Consider the following 15,448-nt stretch of genomic DNA (forward strand, 5'->3'; position numbering starts at 1 on the left):
ATAACCCTTTTAATTGGGGTTTGTTCCTGTGTTTTCGTAAAAGTGGGAAACAGATGTTTATACCTACTGTTTGTACAGGCGTATCTAGCTTAACTTCATCCCCTCACAACATCTTATCTATTTGCCCGTAATGTCTACCATTGTTTTGCTGTCACATCTCATTCTGACATACAATTTTAGCTAATACAAAAACAATTATATAGTTCCTCCACATCGTTTCCATTCTTGTTGACTCAGCTCTTGGCTAAAACAATTACACACTGGTGTGAGCTCATTTACTTTGTAAAATGGAATTGCAGATGTGCAGAAGTAACATTAATTTACCTCTATCCCACATATTCCACAACTAGGAAGAAAGGAAAACACCTGGGTAGCCAGTAACAAGCATTGCCCTCCATAACAAAGGGTAATTAAATCAAAATACAGTCGGAGGGGAAATAAAGCATTTCACACCCTGCGGTGCCCACCTCTCTCTGTAAAACCTCAAGGGTGTTGTCAGACACCATGTGCTCCTTCTCCAGGAATACCCAGGCCCGAAAGTTCCCCTGTTTATATTGGTCAGTCAGGGTTTCCTGACTCACCAGGTTAACAACCCCAGTCAAGGATCTCATCGTCATGAAATCTACCTGGTTCCAATCACTACAGTGCCTTTTCCCCATTACCCTCGATTCCACGACTCATCAAGAAACTATTTACTTCAGCTTTAAATATACACAAGGATGCTGCCCCCCACAGCTCCCTATGGTAAGGAGGTCCAAAGACTTACAACCGTCTGAAAGAAGAATGACTCCTCTTCTCAGTCTTAAATTGTTTATTTTCAGATAAGAGTCCAATAGCCTTCTGGAAGCCTCCATTAACCCAGTCACCACCACAGAGAGTGCAATCCTGATCCTAACCACTCTCTGCGTGAAAAGAAAACTCCTCGGTTGCTATGGCTTTTGTTGTCAATGATCACAAGAATGTGGTTGTTTTGAGCGACAGGGTATACACGCCCAGGCCACGCTGAGGTGGAGCTTGCCGCTGGCATCAAGTGGTGGAGCTGTTTCGGAAACGCGCTCTCACTCTTTCTGTCCCAGAGTGAGCGCCGTACCTGGGGGTGAGAGGTCAGAGACACCAGGTGGTTGCCAGGGCAGCGGCCGGCGGTCGGCAGCAAATTGGGCGGCGGATGGCTTTCAGCGAGAGCCGGCCCCGAAGCGGCCGAGGTGGAACAGGATGAAGGGGCGGGAGGGGAGCCCGATCTCATCGCGAAGGCCAACTCACTGCAGACCTTCAGTGAGAGCGAGGAGGTCCGGAGCCTGCTGCTAGGCCTGGGGAGCGCGGGCGCCGCTGAGCCGGCCCACAGCGAGATCATCAGCCAGAAGTTCACCGGTGAGAGCCCGCGCCGCTTCCTCCCTTCTCCGCATCCCAGAGCGTTACTCCACCCCCTCCCCCCCCCCCCACCCCTCCCTCCCCCCCCCCCACCCCTCCCTCCCCCCCCCCCCACCGCCTCCCCCCCCCCACCCCCTACCCCCCCCCCCCCACCCCCTACCCCTCCCCCCCCCCCACCGCCTCCCCCCCCCACCCCCTACCCCTCCCTCCCCCCCGCCACCGCCTCCCCCCTCCCCCCTCCCCCCCCCCTCCCCCCCCTCCCCCCTCCCCCCCCCCCTCCCCCCCCTCCCCCCTCCCCCCCCCCCCATCCATCACACCCCCTCCCCCCCCATCCATTCACACCCCCCCCCCATCCATCACACCCCCTCCCCTCCCCCCCATCACACCCCCTCCCCCCCCCCATCACACCCCCTCCCCCCCATCACACCCCCCTCCCCCCATCACACCCCCTCCCCCCCATCACACCCCCCTCCCCCCATCACACCTCCTCCCCCCATCACACCTCCTCCCCCCATCAATCACACCCCCTCCCCCCCATCCATCACACCCCCTCCCCCCCCATCCATCACACCCCCTCCCCCCCCATCCATCACACCCCCCCTCCCCCCCCATCCATCACACCCCCCTCCCCCCCCATCCATCACACCCCCTCCCCCCCCATCCATCACACCCCCTCCCCCCACCATCCATCACACCCCCCTCCCCCCCCATCCATCACACCCCCTCCCCCCCATCCATCACACCCCCTCCCCCCCCCCATCCATCACACACCCTCCCCCATCCATCACACCCCCTCCCCCCATCAAACCCCCTCCCCCCATCAAACCCCCTCCCCCCATCAAACCCCCTCCCCCCAACAAACCCCCTCCCCCCATCAAACCCCCTACCCCCCATCACACCCCCTCCCCCCCCATCCATCACACCCCCTCCCCCCCATCCATCACACCCCCTCCCCCCCACCACCCCCCAGTCACACCCCCCCATCCCGTCACACCCCCCCATCCCGTCACACCCCCCCATCCCGTCACACCCCCCCATCCCGTCACACCCCCCCCATCCCGTCACACCCCCCCATCCCGTCACACCCCCCCATCCCGTCACACCACACCCCCCCGTCACACCCCCTCGTCACGACCACCCTCGCGTCACACACCCCCCTCCCCCTGTCACACACCCCCCTCCCCCCTGTCACACACCCCCCTCCCCCCTGTCACACACCCCCCTCCCCCCTGTCACACACCCCCCTCCCCCCTGTCACACACCCCCTCCCCCCTGTCACACACCCCCCTCCCCCCTGTCACACACCCCCCTCCCCCCTGTCACACACCCCCCTCCCCCCTGTCACACACCCCCCTCCCCCCTGTCACACACCCCCCCTCCCCCCGTCACACACCCCCCTCCCCCCGTCACACACCCCCCTCCCCCCTGTCACACACCCCCCTCCCCCCTGTCACACACCCCCCTCCCCCCTGTCACACACCCCCCTCCCCCCTGTCACACACCCCCCTCCCCCCTGTCACACACCCCCCTCCCCCCTGTCACACACCCCCCCTCCCCCCTGTCACACACCCCCCTCCCCCCTGTCACACACCCCCCTCCCCCCTGTCACACACCCCCCTCCCCCCTGTCACACACCCCCCTCCCCCCCTGTCACACCCCCCCCCCCTCCCCCTGTCACACCCCCCCCCTCCCCCCTGTCACACCCCCCCCCCTCCCCCCTGTCACACCGCCCCCCTCCCCCCTGTCACACCCCCCCCCTCCCCCCTGTCACACCCCCCCCCCCTCCCCCCTGTCACACCCCCCCCCCTCCCCCCTGTCACACCCCCCCCCCCTCCCCCCTGTCACACCCCCCCCTCCCCCCTGTCACACCCCCCCCCTCCCCCCTGTCACACCCCCCCCCTCCCCCCTGTCACACCCCCCCCTCCCCCCTGTCACACCCCCCCCTCCCCCCTGTCACACCCCCCCCTCCCCCCTGTCACACCCCCCCCCCTGTCACACCCCCCCCCTCCCCCCTGTCACACCCCCCCCCTCCCCCCTGTCACACACCCCCCCTCCCCCCTGACACACCCCCCTCTCCCTCCCCCCCGTCACACACCCCCCTCTCCCTCCCCCCCGTCACACACCCCCTCTCCCTCCCCCCCGGTCACAATCTCCCTCCCCCCCGTCACTTCCCCCTCTCCCCCGTCGCACTCCCCCTCTCCCCCCGTCGCTCTCCCCCTCTCCCCCCGTCGCTCTCCCCCTCTCCCCCCGTCGCTCTCCCCCTCTCCCCCCGTCGCTCTCCCCCTCTCCCCCCGTCGCTCTCCCCCTCTCCCCCCGTCGCTCTCCCCCCTCTCCCCCCGTCGCTCTCACCCCTCTCCCCCCGTCGCTCTCCCCCTCTCCCCCCGTCGCTCTCCCCCTCTCCCCCCGTCGCTCTCCCCCTCTCCCCCCGTCGCTCTCCCACGCCCCCCCTTCCCCCCCCCTTCCCCCCCCCCTTCCCCCCCCCTTCCCCCCCCCTTCCCCCCCCCTTCCCCCCCCCTCCCTTCCCCCATTCCCCCCTTCCCCCCTTCCCCCCCCCTTCCCCCCCTTCCCCCCCTTCCCCCCCTCTCCCCCCCTTCCCCCCCTTCCCCCCATTCCCCCCCCTCTTCCCCCCTTCCCCCCCTTCCCCCCCTTCCCCCCCTTCCCCCCCCTCTTCCCCCCCTCTTCCCCCCCCTCTTTCCCCCCTCTTCCCCCCCTCTTCCCCCCCTCTTCCCCCCCTCTTCCCCCCCTCTTCCCCCCCCCTCTTCCCCCCCCCCTTCCCCCCCCCTTCCCCCCCCTTCCCCCCCCTTCCCCCCCCCTCTCTCTTCCCCCCCCCTCTCTTCCCCCCCCCTCTCTTCCCCCCCCCTCTCTTCCCCCCCCCCCTCTCTTCCCCCCCCCTCTCTTCCCCCCCCCCCTCTCTTCCCCCCCCCTCTCTTCCCCCCCCCCTCCTTCCCCCCCCCTCTCTCTTCCTCCCCCCCCTCTTCCCCCCCTCTCTCTTCCCCCCCTCTCTTCCCCCCCCTCTCTCTTCCCCCCCCTCTCTCTTCCCCCCCCCTCCCCCCCCCTCTCTTCCCCCCCCCCCTCTCTTCCCCCCCCCCTCTCTTCCCCCCCCCCTCTCTTCCCCCCCCCCTCTCTTCCCCCCCCCTCTCTTCCCCCCCCCCCTCTTCCCCCCCCCCTCTCTTCCCCCCCCTCTCTCTTCCCCCCCCTCTCTCTTCCCCCCCTCTCTCTTCCCCCCCCTCTCTCTTCCCCCCCCTCTCTCTTCCCCCCCCTCGCTCTTCCCCCCCCTCTCTCTTCCCCCCCTCTCTCTTCCCCCCCCTCTCTCTTCCCCCCCTCTCTCTTCCCCCCCCTCTCTCTTCCCCCCCCTCTCTCTTCCCCCCCCTCTCTCTTCCCCCCCCCTCTCTCTTCCCCCCCTCTCTCTTCCCCCCCCTCTCTCTTCCCCCCCCCTCTCCCCCCCCCTCTCTCTTCCCCCCCCCTCTCTTCCCCCCCCTCTTCTTCCCCCCCCCCTCTCTCTTCCACCCCCTCTCTCTTCCCCCCCCCTCTCTCTTCCCCCCCCCTCTCTCTTCCCCCCCCCTCTCTCTTCCCCCCCCCCTCTCTTCCCCCCCCCCTCTCTCTCTTCCCCCCCCTCTCTCTTCCCCCCCCTCTCTCTCCCCCCCTCTCTCTTCCCCCCCCTCTCTCTTCCCCCCCCCTCTCTCTCCCCCCCCTCTCTCTTCCCCCCCCTCTCTCTGTCCCCCCCCTCTCTCTTCCCCCCCCTCTCTCTTCCCCCCCCCCTCTCTCTTCCCCCCCCCCCTCTCTCTTCCCCCCCCCCCTCTCTCTTCCCCCCCCTCTCTCTTCCCCCCCCCTCTTCCCCCCCCCTCTTCCCCCCCCCTCTCTCTTCCCCCCCCTCTCTCTTCCCCCCCCTCTCTCTTCCCCCCCCCTCTTCCCCCACCCTCTTCCCCCCCCCTCTCTCTTCCCCCCCCTCTCTCTTCCCCCCCCTCTCTCTTCCCCCCCCTCTCTCTTCCCCCCCCTCTCTCTTCCCCCCCCTCTCTCTTCCCCCCCCCCTCTCTCTTCCCCCCCCCTCTCTTCCCCCCCCCTCTCTCCCCCCCCTCTCTTCCCCCCCCTCTCTTCCCCCCCCTCTCTTCCCCCCCCTCTCTCCCCCCCCCTCTCTTCCCCCCCCCCTCTCTTCCCCCCCCCTCTCTTCCCCCCCCCTCTCTTCCCCCCCCCCTCTCTTCCCCCCCCTCTCTCCCCCCCCCTCTCTTCCCCCCCCCTCTCTTCCCCCCCCCTCTCTTCCCCCCCCCCTCTCTTCCCCCCCCCTCTCTTCCCCCCCCCTCTCTTCCCCCCCCCTCTCTTCCCCCCCCCCTCTCTTCCCCCCCCTCTCTTCCCCCCCCCCTCTCTTCCCCCCCCCTCTCTTCCCCCCCCCTCTCTTCCCCCCCCTCTCTTCCCCCCCCCTCTCTTCCCCCCCCCTCTCTTCCCCCCCCCTCTCTTCCCCCCCCTCTCTTCCCCCCCCCTCTCTTCCCCCCCCCTCTCTTCCCCCCCCCCTCTCTTCCCCCCCCCTCTCTTCCCCCCCCCTCTCTTCCCCCCCCTCTCTTCCCCCCCCTCTCTTCCCCCCCCTCTCTTCCCCCCCCTCTCTTCCCCCCCCCTCTCTTCCCCCCCCCCTCTCTTCCCCCCCCCCCCTCTCTTCCCCCCCCCTCTCTTCCCCCCCCCTCTCTTCCCCCCCCCTCTCTTCCCCCCCCCTCTCTTCCCCCCCCCTCTCTTTCCCCCCCCCCCTCTTCCCCCCCCCTCTCTTCCCCCCCCTCTCTTCCCCCCCCTCTCTTCCCCCCCCTCTCTCCCCCCCCTCTTCCCCCCCCTCTCTTCTCCCCCCCCTCTCTTCCCCCCCCTCTCTCTTCCCCCCCCTCTCTCTTCCCCCCCTCTCTCTTCCCCCCCTCTCTCTTCCCCCCCTCTCTCTTCCCCCCCTCTCTCTTCCCCCCCCTCTCTCTTCCCCCCCCCTCTCTCTTCCCCCCCCCTCCCCCCCCTCTCTCTTCCCCCCCCCCTCTTCCCCCCCCCCCTCTCTCTTCCCCCCCCCCTCCTCTCTTCCCCCCCCCTCTCTCTTCCCCCCCCCTCTCTCTTCCCCCCCCCTCTCTCTTCCCCCCCCCCCTCTCTTCCCCCCCCCCTCTCTTCCCCCCCCTCTCTTCCCCCCCCTCTCTTCCCCCCCCTCTCTCTTCCCCCCCTCTCTCTTCCCCCCCTCTCTCTTCCCCCCCTCTCTCTTCCCCCCCCTCTCTCTTCCCCCCCCCCTCTCTCTTCCCCCCCCCTCCCCCCCCCTCTCTCTTCCCCCCCCCTCTTCCCCCCCCCTCTCTCTTCCCCCCCCCTCTCTCTTCCCCCCCCCTCGCTTTCCCCCCCCCTCTCTCTTCCCCCCCCCTCTCTCTTCCCCCCCCCTCTCTCTTCCCCCCCCCCTCTCTTCCCCCCCCTCTCTCTTCCCCCCCCCTCTGCTCTTCCCCCCCCCCTCTCTCTTCCCCCCCCCTCTCTCTCTTCCCCCCCCCCTCTCTCTTCCCCCCCCCTCTCTCTTCCCCCCCTCTCTCTTCCCCCCCCCTCTCTCTTCCCCCCCCTCTCTCTCCCCCCCCCCTCTCTTCCCCCCCCCTCTCTCTTCCCCCCCCCTCTCTCTTCCCCCCCCCTCTCTCTTCCCCCCCCCTCTCTCTTCCCCCCCCCTCTCTCTTCCCCCCCCCTCTCTCTTCCCCCCCCCTCTCTCTTCCCCCCCACTCTCTTCTTCCCCCCCCCTCTCTCTTCCCCCCCCCTCTCTCTTCCCCCCCCTCTCTCTTCCCCCCCCCTCTCTCTTTCCCCCCCCTCTCTCTCCCCCCCCTCTCTCCCTCCCCCCCCTCTCTCTTCCCCCCCCCTCTCTCTTCCCCCCCCCTCTCTCTTCCCCCCCCCCTCTCTCTTCCCCCCCCCCCCTCTCCCTTCCCCCCCTCTCCCTTCCCCCCCTCTCTCTTCCCCCCCCCTCTTCCCCCCCCCCCTCTTTCCCCCCCCCCCTCTCTTCCCCCCCCCCCCCTCTCTTCCCCCCCCCCCCCCCCTCTTCCCCCCCCCCTCTCTCTTCCCCCCCCCTCTCTTCCCCCCCCCCTCTCTTCCCCCCCCCTCTCTTCCCCCCCCCTCTCTTCCCCCCCCCCTCTCTTCCCCCCCCCCCTCTCTTCCCCCCCCCTCTCTTCCCCCCCCCTCTCTCCCCCCCCCTCTCTTCCCCCCCCCCCCTCTCATCCCCCCCCCCCTCTCTTCCCCCCCCCCCCTCTTCCCCCCCCCCCTCTTCCCCCCCCCTCCCTCTCTTCTCCCCCCCCTCTCTTCTCCCCCCCCTCTCTTCTCCCCCCCCTCCTTCTCACCCCCCCTCTCTTCTCCCCCCCCTCTCTCTCCCCCCCCTCTCTTCTCCCCCCCTCTCTTCTCCCCCCCCTCTCTTCTCCCCCCCCTCTCTTCTCCCCCCCCTCTCTTCTCCCCCCCCTCTCTTCTCCCCCCCCTCTCTTCCCCCCCCCCTCTCTTCCCCCCCCCTCTCTCTCTTCCCCCCCTCTCTCTCTTTCCCCCCCCCTCTCTCTTCCCCCCCCCCTCCCCCCCCCTCTCTCTTCCCCCCCCTCTCTCTTCCCCCCCCTCTCTCTTCCCCCCCCTCTCTCTTCCCCCCCCTCTCTCTTCCCCCCCTCTCTCTTCCCCCCCCCTCTCTCTTCCCCCCCCTCTCTCTTCCCCCCCCTCTCTCTTCCCCCCCCTCTCTCTTCCCCACCCCCCTCTCTTCCCCCCCCCTCTCTTCCCCCCCCCCTCTCTCTTCCCCCCCCCCCCTCTCTCTTCCCCCCCCCTCTCTCTTCCCCCCCCCTCTCTCTTCCCCCCCCCCCTCTCTCTTCCCCCCCCCTCTCTCTTCCCCCCCCCCTCTCTCTTCCCCCCCCCCCTCTCTCTTCCCCCCCCCCTCTCTCTTCCCCCCCCCCCTCTCTCTTCCCCCCCCCTCTCTCTTCCCCCCCCCTCTCTCTTCCCCCCCCCCCTCTCTTCCCCCCCCCCTCTCTCCTTCCCCCCCCCCCTCTCTCTTCCCCCCCCCCTCTCTCTTCCCCCCCCCCTCTCTCTTCCCCCCCCCCTCTCTTCCCCCCCCCTCCCTCTTCCCCCTCCCTCCCTCCCCCCCCTCCCTCCCCCCCTCCCACCTCCCCTCCCACCCCCCCCCTCTCTCTCCCCCCCCCTCCCTCTCTCTCCCCCCCCTCCCACCCTCCTCTCTCTCCCCCCCTCCTTCTCTTCCCCCCCCCTCCCACCCTCCTTCTCTCTCCCCCCCTCCCACCCTCCTTCTCTCTCCCCCCCCCCAACCCTCCTTCTCTCTCCCCCCCCCCACCCTCCTTCTCTCTCCCCCCCCCCCCCACCCTCCTTCTCTCTCTCTCCCCCCCCAACCCTCCCTCTCTCTCCCCCCCCCCACCCTCCCTCTCTCTCTCCCCCTCCACCCTCCCTCTCTCTCTCCCCCCTCCCACCCCCCCTCTCTCTCTCTCTCCCTCCCACCCTCCCTCTCTCTCTCCCCCTCCCACCCTCCCTCTCTCTCTCCCCCTCCCACCCCCCCTCTCTCTCTCTCCCTCCCACCCTCCCTCTCCTCTCATCCCCCTCCCACCCCCCCTCCCACCCTCCCTCTCTCCTCCCCCCCTCCTTCTCTCCCCCCCTCCCCACCCTCCTTCTCTCTCCCCCCCCTCCCCACCCTCCTTCTCTCTCCCCCCCCCCCCAACCCTCCTTCTCTCTCCCCCCCACCCTCCTTCTCTCTCCCCCCCCCCACCCTCCTTCTCTCTCCCCCCCCCAACCCTCCCTCTCTCCCCCCCTCCCACCCTCCTTCTCTCTCCCCCCCCCCCCCCAACCCTCCTTCTCTCTCCCCCCCACCCTCCTTCTCTCTCCCCCCCCCCCAACCCTCCCTCTCTCTCCCCCCCCCACCCTCCCTCTCTCTCTCCCCCTCCCACCCTCCCTCTCTCTCTCCCCTCCCCACCCACCCTCCTCTCTCTCCCCCTCCCACCCTCCCTCTCTCTCCCCCCCCACCCTCCCTCCCTCCCACACCCTCCCTCTCCCCCTCCCACCCTCCCTCTCTCTCCCCCCGTCCCTCTCTCTCCCCCCCCCCTCTCTCTCCCCCCACCCACCCTCCCTCCCTCCCTCTCTCCTCCCCCCCTCCCCCCCTTCCCCTCTCTCTCCCCCCTCCCCCCTTCCCTCCCCCCCTACCCCCCCTCTCCCGTCCCCCCCTCCCTCCCTCCCTCCCCCCCCTCCCACCCTCCCTCTCTCTCCCCCCCCACCCTCCCTCTCTCTCCCCCCCACCCTCCCTCTCTCTCCCCCCCCTCCCACCCTCTCTCTCCCACCCACCCTCTCCCTCCCTCCCTCCCACCCACCCTCCCCACCCTCAGTCCCTCCCTCCCTCCCTCCCTCCCTCCCTCCCACCCTCCCACCCTCCCCCCCTCCCCCCCTCCCCCCCTCCCCCCACACCCTCCCCCCCCTCCCCCCCCCCTCCCCCCCTCCCCCCCTCCCCCCCTCCCCCCTTCCCCCCCTCCCCCCCTCCCTCCCTCCCTCTCTCCCTCCCAACCTCTCCCCATATCCCCCCCCTCCCCCCTCCCTCCCCCCCTCCCCTCCCCCCCCCCTTCCCCCCTTCCCCCCCCTTCCCCCCCTCCCCCCCCTCCCCCCCTCCCCCCCCCTCCCCCCCCCTCCCCCCCCTCCCCCCCCTCCCCCCCCTCCCCCCCCTCCCCCCCCTCCCCCCCCTCCCCCCCTCCCCCCCTCCCCCCCTCCCCCCCTCCCCCCCTCCCCCCCTCCCCCCTCCCCCCTCCCCCCTCCCCCCTCTCCCCCTCTCCCCCTCTCCCCCTCCCCCCCTCCCCCCCTCCCCCCCTCCCCCTCTCCCCCCCTTCCCCCTCTCCCCCCCTTCCCCCCTTCCCCCCTTCCCCCCTTCCCCCCTTCCCCCCTTCCCCCCTCCCCCCTTTCCCCTTCCCCTCCCCCTTCCCCTCCCCCTTCCCCTCCCCCTCCCCCTTCCCCCTCCCCCCTCCCCCCTCCCCCTCCCCCTCCCCCTCCCCCTCCCCCCTCCCCCCTCCCCCCTCCCCCCTCCCCCCTCCCCCCTCCCCCCTCCCCCCTCCCCCCTCCCCCCTCCCCCCTCCCCCCCTCCCCCCCTCCCCCCTACCCCCTTTCCCCCCCTCCCCCCTCCCCCTCCCCCTCCCCCCTCCCCCTCCCCCCCTCCCCCTCCCTCTCTCTCCCCCCCTCCCCCTCCTCTCTCTCTCCCCCTCCCCTCCCTCTCTCTCCCCCCCTCCCCCTCCCTCTCTCTCCCCCCCTCCCCCTCCCTCTCTCTCCCCCCCTCCCCCTCCCTCTCTCTCCCTCCCTCCCCCTCCCTCTCTCTCCCCCCTCCCTCTCTCTCCCCCCCTCCCCCTCCCTCTCTCCCCCCCCCTCCCCCTCCCTCTCTCTCCCCCCCCCTCCCCCTCCCTCTCTCTCCCCCCCTCCCCCTCCCTCTCTCTCCCCCCCCTCCCCCTCCCTCCCTCTCTCTCTCTCTCTCTCTCTCTCTCTCTCTCCCTCCCCCCCACTTCCCCTCCCTACCCCCTCACTTCCCCTCTCTTCCCCCCCTACCCTCTCCCTATGGGGAGGTCAAGGCAACCATGGCCAACAAGGAAAACCAAAGAGAGCTAAAAGCAAAAGAAAAAGCATGGCTTATGTGATGGAGATTAGTGGTACGCCAGAGTCTTAGAGATGTACAGCATGGAAACAGACCCTTCGGTCCAACCCGTCCATGCCGACCAGATATCCTAACCTAATCTAGTCCCATTTGCCAGCACTTGGTCCAAACCCCCATCCTATTCATATACCCATCCAGATGCCCTTTAAATGTTATAATTGTACCAGCCTCCTCCACTTCTGGAAGACAACAGTAGAAAACTAGAACTTCAAGAGAGCCAGGGGGGCAGTGGTGAACACAGTGGCTATCGCTAAAGAGAGGTGCAGTGGAAGCTAAAAAGGTCTGAAGGTGAATACATCACCTATACTCTGAAGGAAATAGATCAGGAGATTGTACATGCACTGTTGGTGACCTTTTAAGAATCACTGGAGTCAGAGAGGGGCTCAAGAACTGGAAACTGGCTAATGTAATGCCCGTTTAAAAAAGGAGGCAGGCAAATGTTGGGAAATTATCGTCTGGTTAGCCTGACTTTTGTTGTTGGTAAGATTTCCGGGTCTATTATTAAGGATGAGATTGTGGAATACTTGGAAGTACGTGGTAAGATAAGACTGAGACAGCAAGGGGAGGTCATGCCTAACAAATGTGTTAGAATTCTTTGAGGAGGAGATAATGAGAAAGTTAGACAAAAGAATGCCAGTGGATGTGATCTGTTTGATTTCCAAAAGACCTGTTACAAGGTGCTGCACAGGAGGCTGCTAAGTATAAGAGTTCAGGGTGTTGGGGCAAGGTACTGACATGGAGAGAGAATTATCTGACTGGCAGAAAGCAGAGAGTGGGGATAAGGGGTCTTTCTCAGGATGGCAGTCGGTAACAAGTGGACTTCTGCAGGGGTCAGTTTTGTGACTACAGCTATTCATTATAGTTGTGCATTAACAATCTGGATGAAGGAACTGAAGGCATGTCACAAGCCACTCGGGTGTTTCCTTTCTTCCTGGTGGTGGAAAATTGAACCTTGTGTCTTTCACTGTGTCTCACACCTTCACGCACAACATGGGTGCTGGGGACAAAATAAACACTACCGCAGTTAGGCGGTAGTGGGGGGTTAAAAAAAAAAGGAAAACAATATGAACAAAAAAAACTGAAGGCATTGTTGCTAAGTTTGCAGATGATACAAAGATACCTGGAGGGATAGGTACTGTTGAGGAAGTAGCAAGAATGCAGAATTACTTGGACAGGATAGGGTGTGGGCAAACAAATTGCAGATAGAATACACGTAATTCTAAATGTTCCACAATCTCCTATTCCCCCTCCCCGCACCCCCCCCACCCCTTCCCTTCCCCTTCCCATTGCCACAGAAGGCTGTGGAGGCCATAACAGTGATAGATAAGTTCTTGTTGTGTAGGGGAATAAAACATCATGGGCAGAAGGCAAGAGAATGGGTTGAGAAATATATCAGCCATGATCGAATGGTGAGACTCAATGGGTCAAATTGCCTAATTCTGAACCTATATCTTATGATCCTATAACGCACCTGTTTAATTTCACTGTATACATTCTCAGTAGCATGTATTATAGTAATGGAAACAAGAAAGAACCCATACTCTTTTGAAAATAGAAAGATAGAATGCTGGATATTACACAGCATGTCAATGCAGCAATATTTAAGGAGAGAAATTAATGTTTCAAGCATGAATGTTCAATTGAATAACAGACAAGTTTAGTAAATTTGTTTTATTCATTCGTAGGAAATGGCAGCATTGGCTGATCTGATAATGTCTATTGTGTGCTAGAAACAGTCTCTGCTGGAGTTTATTAAATTTTCCTTTTATTTCAAGTCCTCACTGGCCACCTTGTTTGTAGCATTTTTTATTTTGTATCACATAATATGTTGAGCATTTTTAAGGCAATCTTGAATATTGAACATGTAACACAACTAAAGGTAAGGTGGGCCACACAGTTCATTGTAGCATATTTACTCTCTCTGAGACACCTTTCATCTTGCCTCACTCAATTCTATCTGCATAACCCTCAGTTCTCTTCCATTTTCTTATTACTGTATGTGGCATTATTCCCACTCCAACTCCCTTCTTCTGTTAATGTACTTACAGATTGTTTTATTATTTCGTTTGATAATGTAATTTCATAGTTCCTCTTTTGTAACATTGCCTTATTAATTTCTTTGCATTCTTTTTCATTTTGATGTGTGTCCCTTGCTTTTTATGTCTGGAAGGATATTTGACAAAGGAAACAGTTAACTTTTCAGATTGGTGCTTTTTGTCGGAAATGGAAAATGTTGGTGATGTAGCCTTCTAGCACGTACAGGGCAAGGAAAGAAAGACAAGAACAAAAGGAAGATTTGTGTTAGGGTGGAAGGAGGAGTGATTAAATAACAAAAGGGATGATGTGCGAGGTAAAAGGAGATGGTACCGAGCAAGAAACAAAAGACATGATGGGTCTACAGGATGTGAAAATGGAAACAATAATTGTATCACCTGGAGTGTTGCCTGAAAAACTGGGACACAGATTATGATCTGAAATTGTTGGGCTCAATGTTGAGTGTCCAAAAGTCTGTAAATTGAAACTTTATTTCGTTTGTAGTAATACACATGGATGTGATTTCTGCCTTCCTGATGGCTGTATCACTTTTTCAACTGTCCGTCAGCAACATTTCTATTAAGTACAGTTGCTCCTCCTCCCCTTTATCTCTTTTCATTTCTTTAAAATATTCAGTGTCTACTTGTTAGTTCTGATTTTTCTATTGTCATGTCTCAGTAACCCTGACTATATATATTGTTAGTTGCAAAATATTTTGCCTCCAGTTTTACTGTTTTATTATAGACTCAACATTTCTGTATACACAGCTTAACTCATTTTTAATCATATTTTTGAACTTCTCTTCTGTAACTCCATTAAAAAAAACTTGGCCATTGATAATCCTTAGTCAATCTGTCTGAGGTTCTCCTGTTTTTTAACTTGTTTCATTTTTTTGTAGATTTCTCCCATCATCTTAGTGTTGAAACAATATTAAGCACCAGAAAAACAATTCACAGAATTGTAACAGCATAGAAGGAAGTCAGTTGGCGACTTAGAGTTGTGATTCTATAGCCTTCACAGCAAACCAACAACAATCTAAATTAGAATATTGTAAAATTCTGTGATACAATTTGCATAACATATTAAGACTTGAACTTTGTGTTGGCTTTTTTAAACTGGTGGAGGCTGTGATTGGCTCCAATCTGTGATGGTACATTTAGATAAGCATTAGTTGTTTAAGAATGGGTTTATAAGATTCTTTGAGGGAAAAGAGTCCAGTCAATGTTAATTTTTGGTGCTGGCTTCACACCTAGTGCATTAGTTTGTCTTGGATTGATGCACAACCAACACACTTCACATTGTCACTTTGTTTTGCCACAGATAACATGAGCATTAGACAATATTATAACAGCTTTGAATGTTGTCTGCAGAGTAAAAGTAATGTTTTCACAGCCATAGGAGAAACAAAAGTCATTGTCAGAAGTACCTTATGAGAATCCTATTTATCAATTGGATTATATACTTACAAATTTTGCCTTGGTAACAGTTGCTTACCCATCATTGAGGTAGCTTTCCTTTCTGCTGTTTTGTCATTCCAAAATTCTGTGAATTCTAACACATGAGGATAGTGATTAAAGCTTGCACGTTCATTGTCACTAAGTTCACTTCAACTCCTATGTATTTGTCACTTTTGCTGTCTTTCCTCACCTGTCACAAACTAACAGTGACATGGTGAGCATTATGTCAGTAATGTGTTGGGCATGATGACATCAGACAAGCTAACATCCCAGTGCTGCTTGCCCAAAATGGTGGACTTGGGGATACAGGGTGAGGAGTTCTGAGATTTGAAAACAAAATGTATAGTTCTTCAGTAATAGTAGCATTTCTCAATTATGGGTGGAAGTTACTACCAATTCGTTAGAATTAAACTGGTAGTTAACAAAGATTGCTGCTTTAACATTTTCAGCAAAATTAGTCTAATGTACCTTGTTTACGTTCAAAGCTTTCAAGTGCACTGGACATTTTAAAATTTACAACATTTTCTCTGACCAGTAATAATTTATCACTTTTCTTTCCGATGGCCTTACATTTACTCGTTATTTCAAAGAGTTTCTGTTTTAATTTATGATTTATACATTTTTGTTTTGTCTTTACCTTATTATTTTTTGCTTTTAAATTCTCCTTATAAATTTGATACTCTGTTCACTACCATGGTGGAAACAGATCTTGCTCTTTCTGTCTTAGAATTTACTGCACGTCTACTCTGTTCAATGCTGTTTTGAAGTTCATAGTGTCAGCAACAGAACTTGTTCCTTGTCTAGAATGCGAGGGTATACCTCTGGATGTGCACTGTTAGTGTCACAGGACTTAGGGACTTGGCAAGAGGCAGGAATGAAAAAAAAACTTCTTTGACAAAATGTTTGCTTATGAGATTCTAAACCTTCTCTCAAACTGTAACTGCCACTCTATAACTGAGGGTGTACCACGTCA

The 15,448-nt window shown here is 61.1% G+C and overlaps 1 protein-coding gene across 2 annotated transcripts in view; it reads left to right on the plus strand.

Annotated features, from left to right (window-relative positions):
- Window positions 1–15,448, plus strand: part of tbcd (tubulin folding cofactor D) — a 282,112-nt gene that overhangs the window by 7,100 nt on the left and 259,564 nt on the right. The window contains exon 1 of one of the 2 annotated variants that reach the window (XM_072558323.1): window positions 1,221–1,368. The exons of the other annotated variant lie outside the window; for it this stretch is intronic. The gene's annotated coding sequence lies outside the window, so the exon portion shown is untranslated. Of the gene's footprint in view, window positions 1–1,220; window positions 1,369–15,448 lie in introns of those variants that run through there. 2 annotated transcript variants of the gene reach the window in all.

This window comes from Chiloscyllium punctatum, chromosome 39, assembly GCF_047496795.1.
Source record: "Chiloscyllium punctatum isolate Juve2018m chromosome 39, sChiPun1.3, whole genome shotgun sequence".
NCBI lineage: Eukaryota > Metazoa > Chordata > Chondrichthyes > Orectolobiformes > Hemiscylliidae > Chiloscyllium > Chiloscyllium punctatum.